This window comes from Schistocerca cancellata, unplaced genomic scaffold (genome assembly GCF_023864275.1).
Source record: "Schistocerca cancellata isolate TAMUIC-IGC-003103 unplaced genomic scaffold, iqSchCanc2.1 HiC_scaffold_349, whole genome shotgun sequence".
Lineage (NCBI taxonomy): Eukaryota > Metazoa > Arthropoda > Insecta > Orthoptera > Acrididae > Schistocerca > Schistocerca cancellata.
In genome coordinates this window covers 70,001-75,000 of record NW_026046367.1, presented here as the reverse complement: position 1 = coordinate 75,000, position 5,000 = coordinate 70,001, and the positions used below count along the sequence as shown (strand labels likewise).

General features: G+C 52.5%; 1 non-coding gene across 1 annotated transcript in view; it reads right to left on the bottom strand.

Annotated features, from left to right (window-relative positions):
* Positions 1-1,468, bottom strand: part of LOC126118186 (small subunit ribosomal RNA) — a 1,909-nt gene extending 441 nt beyond the window's left edge. Inside the window, exon 1 of the ribosomal RNA XR_007525631.1 lies at positions 1-1,468. This exon is cut by the window's left edge and continues 441 nt beyond it. This is a non-coding gene — a ribosomal RNA (small subunit ribosomal RNA).
* Positions 1,469-5,000: the final 3,532 nt, after the last annotated feature.

The following is a 5,000-nucleotide window of genomic DNA, read 5'->3' as shown; positions in this document are numbered from 1 at the left end:
AGCACGAAGGATGTCACGCGACTAGTTAGCAGGCTAGAGTCTCGTTCGTTATCGGAATTAACCAGACAAATCGCTCCACCAACTAAGAACGGCCATGCACCACCACCCACCGAATCAAGAAAGAGCTATCAATCTGTCAATCCTTCCGGTGTCCGGGCCTGGTGAGGTTTCCCGTGTTGAGTCAAATTAAGCCGCAGGCTCCACTCCTGGTGGTGCCCTTCCGTCAATTCCTTTAAGTTTCAGCTTTGCAACCATACTTCCCCCGGAACCCAAAAGCTTTGGTTTCCCGGAGGCTGCCCGCCGAGTCATCGGAGGAACTGCGGCGGATCGCTGGCTGGCATCGTTTATGGTTAGAACTAGGGCGGTATCTGATCGCCTTCGAACCTCTAACTTTCGTTCTTGATTAATGAAAACATACTTGGCAAATGCTTTCGCTTCTGTTCGTCTTGCGACGATCCAAGAATTTCACCTCTAACGTCGCAATACGAATGCCCCCGCCTGTCCCTATTAATCATTACCTCGGGTTCCGAAAACCAACAAAATAGAACCGAGGTCCTATTCCATTATTCCATGCACACAGTATTCAGGCGGGCTTGCCTGCTTTAAGCACTCTAATTTGTTCAAAGTAAACGTGCCGGCCCACCCAGACACTCAATAAAGAGCACCTTGGTAGGATTTCAACGGGGTCCGCCTCGGGACGCACGAACACGCACGAGGCGGTCGCACGCCTTCGGCTCGCCCCACCGGCAGGACGTCCCACGATACATGCCAGTTAAACACCGACGGGCGGTGAACCAACAGCGTGGGACACAAATCCAACTACGAGCTTTTTAACCGCAACAACTTTAATATACGCTATTGGAGCTGGAATTACCGCGGCTGCTGGCACCAGACTTGCCCTCCAATAGATACTCGTTAAAGGATTTAAAGTGTACTCATTCCGATTACGGGGCCTCGGATGAGTCCCGTATCGTTATTTTTCGTCACTACCTCCCCGTGCCGGGAGTGGGTAATTTGCGCGCCTGCTGCCTTCCTTGGATGTGGTAGCCGTTTCTCAGGCTCCCTCTCCGGAATCGAACCCTGATTCCCCGTTACCCGTTACAACCATGGTAGGCGCAGAACCTACCATCGACAGTTGATAAGGCAGACATTTGAAAGATGCGTCGCCGGTACGAGGACCGTGCGATCAGCCCAAAGTTATTCAGAGTCACCAAGGCAAACGGACCGGACGAGCCGACCGATTGGTTTTGATCTAATAAAAGCGTCCCTTCCATCTCTGGTCGGGACTCTGTTTGCATGTATTAGCTCTAGAATTACCACAGTTATCCAAGTAACGTGGGTACGATCTAAGGAACCATAACTGATTTAATGAGCCATTCGCGGTTTCACCTTAATGCGGCTTGTACTGAGACATGCATGGCTTAATCTTTGAGACAAGCATATGACTACTGGCAGGATCAACCAGGGAGCTGCGTCAACTAGAGCTGAGCAGCCGGCCGCCCGGGAGTGTGTCCCAGAGGCCCGCGCGAACACGCAAGCGTCCGCTCAATTATTCTGCAAACAGGAGGAGGCTGAGCTCCCCTGCACAATACACCTCGAAACCCTCTCAGGTCCCGGCGGCGCGCAGCGCCGTCCTAAGTACTTGGTCGGGTTCGAGAGAGGCGCAATCGCCCGGAGTTAGGCGAGTAGACGCTTTAGGTGCGACCACCCGTGCTCCCAACTGAGCTTGCCGCTGCCGACAGAGGCCCGGGAGCGTGCTGTCGTGGCATTGCCGGCGGGAGACAACACGCGCCACCTACGGTGACCGGCAGCTCCAACGCCAGCGCCACAGAAGGGCAAAGGCCCCACGTGGGTGCCGAAGCGAACTCTCCCAGCACAGCGCACGTGCCAACACGTCTGCACAACTGCGATACAAACCACCAGCGAGAACCGCTGGGGCGACCGAGCAGCAGACGGCGTCGCGGCGCCGAGTGCCGGGCGGCGGCGCATCCTCAACGCACACAGTCCTCAATCGGACCAGCACACTGCAGATGTCCACCGCGCTTCGCACCGGGCCGGCGAGGACCCACTTTGGCTGCACGGCGCCGCGCGCAGGGTGCCCCGGCGCGCAGCTGCGCCGCCTGCCGCGTCCGTCGGCCGGCGCGCCTGCCACTGGGCGCCCCCACCAGCCGGCTGTAGCGCGTGCGCCCACGCACCGCGCGGCCAGCACGCCGGGCGGCCCCCCCTCACCGGCCGGGGACAGTCCCACCCACCCACAGCCGCGTATCGCTTCACACCCAGATTCACATTCACGTTCGTTGGTATGGTGGGGACCGCTTCGTAGCTGTACCGATCGTTGCCCTCACAGATGTACCTCCAGCAAGGACAACCGCACCACAACGGGTTACCAGTTGTTCATTTGCGTAACGTCACCAGTAAACGTACACGTCCATCCCCGTTTGCAAAGTCAACTATTATTGCATGCCTGCCTGTCAGGTGTCAAGACACACTACATCCGCTCACATCCACGCAACAAAATGTGCCCGACTAGAGGGCACGTGGAAGGTGCCCCCGTACGTATGCGATGTCCACTGCGCGACCAACTGTCAACCGGCCTCTGTAGCATGTCGCAGATGTGGAACGCGGGGCACCGTGCTATCACATTGTGTGAGAAGAGACTACTACGTCTGCATACACGCGCCACTACATGAACAGACGGCTCATGCTGATCGCCATCCACTGCGTCCATTACTCCCACACGTCTCTATGGCGTACCACACTGCAATGCAGCTGTTATGGGGAGATGACACGTAGCTGTGTACACAACATTCTGAGCGGGTTGCGGTTGGACAATACATTACTGTAACGTGTCATATGCCAATTACAGAGCAGGGTAAGGCACAACTTGGGTTAGGTTAAGGCACAACTTGGGTTAGGTTAAGGCACAACTTGGGTTAGGTTAAGGCACAACTTGGGTTAGGTTAAGGCACAACTTGGGTTAGGTTAAGGCACAACTTGGGTTAGGTTAAGGCACAACTTGGGTTAGGTTAAGGCACAACTTGGGTTAGGTTAAGGCACAACTTGGGTTAGGTTAAGGCACAACTTGGGTTAGGTTAAGGCACAACTTGGGTTAGGTTAAGGCACAACTTGGGTTAGGTTAAGGCACAACTTGGGTTAGGTTAAGGCACAACGTGGGTTAGGTTAAGGCACAACGTGGGTTAGGTTAAGGCACAACGTGGGTTAGGTTAAGGCACAACGTGGGTTAGGTTAAGGCACAACGTGGGTTAGGTTAAGGCACAACGTGGGTTAGGTTAAGGCACAACGTGGGTTAGGTTAAGGCACAACGTGGGTTAGGTTAAGGCACAACGTGGGTTAGGTTAAGGCACAACGTGGGTTAGGTTAAGGCACAACGTGGGTTAGGTTAAGGCACAACGTGAGTTAGGTTAAGGCACAACGTGGGTTAGGTTAAGGCACAACTTGGGGGTAGATTGCGGTGCAAATTGCGTTACATTGCGGTGCAAATTGCGTTACATTGCGGTGCAAATTGCGTTACATTGCGGTGCAAATTGCGTTACATTGCGGTGCAAATTGCGTTACATTGCGGTGCAAATTGCGTTACATTGCGGTGCAAATTGCGTTACATTGCGGTGCAAATTGCGTTACATTGCGGTGCAAATTGAGTTACATTGCGGTGCAAATTGCGTTACATTGCGGTGCAAATTGCGTTACATTGCGGTGCAAATTGCGTTACATTGCGGTGCAAATTGAGTTACATTGCGGTGCAAATTGAGTTACATTGCGGTGCAAATTGAGTTACATTGCGGTGCAAATTGAGTTACATTGCGGTGCAAATTGAGTTACATTGCGGTGCAAATTGAGTTACATTGCGGTGCAAATTGAGGTAGGTTAAGGTGCAACACAGGTTAGGTTAAGGTGCAACATAGGTTAGGGTGCAAGATGGGTTAGGTTAAGGTGCAAGATGGGTTAGGTTAAGGTGCAAGATGGGTTAGGTTAAGGTGACATAGGTTAGGTTAAGGTGACATAGGTTAGGTTAAGGTGACATAGGTTAGGTTAAGGTGACATAGGTTAGGTTAAGGTGACATAGGTTAGGTTAAGGTGACATAGGTTAGGTTAAGGTGACATAGGTTAGGTTAAGGTGACATAGGTTAGGTTAAGGTGACATAGGTTAGGTTAAGGTGACATAGGTTAGGTTAAGGTGACATAGGTTAGGTTAAGGTGACATAGGTTAGGTTAAGGTGACATAGGTTAGGTTAAGGTGACATAGGTTAGGTTAAGGTACAAACTGGGTTGTGTTATGGTACACATTGCGTTGTAGTACAGTACACGTTAGGTTTGGGTACGGTACACAATGTGGTATGGGATGGCGTGTTGTGGGGGGGGGGGGTGAGGTTCGTTGATATCGACCGTAGGACGTGGATGCCCGAGGCAGCGTCAGTGTGTCAAAGGAGTTATGTCACGTCGGGATGCGCTTTTCGCTAGTGAGAGGGGGCGAGCCGTGTCTGTGGTTGCGGCAGACCTGTGTGTTTCATTCCTGCCAGTGTGTTTGTGCTGTAAGACGAGGCAGTGTGGTGATGTTGGGTGCACCCCTGTGTAGGACATGTGTGGGTGTTGGTGGCTTCTCTGAGCAATTGTGGTTGTCGGACGAGTGGGGTATTCTGTTTTATGATTGGACCTCCCGGTCTGGTTATCATAGCGTAGTTGGTGTACTGTGGCGGATAGGATGCACCGGACGTTGGTCCATGCTGGTGCTTAGTTGTTGTATCTGTGTCTGTTACAGGCAGAGAGTAGTGTGTGATAGAGTGTGTGGCTGACGTGTGGTTCATTTTGTGTGTACGGACGTTCAGCATGTATAGGGGCATTTGCGTATATAATCTATCTATGTGGGCCTGCATAGTTTACTGAGCAGTGCTGTGAGGTGACTGAACTACGAGTGACGTACTGATTTACAGCGGAATGGTTGCCTTGTACCAAAGATGGAGTATCGGAGGACCGTCTATATT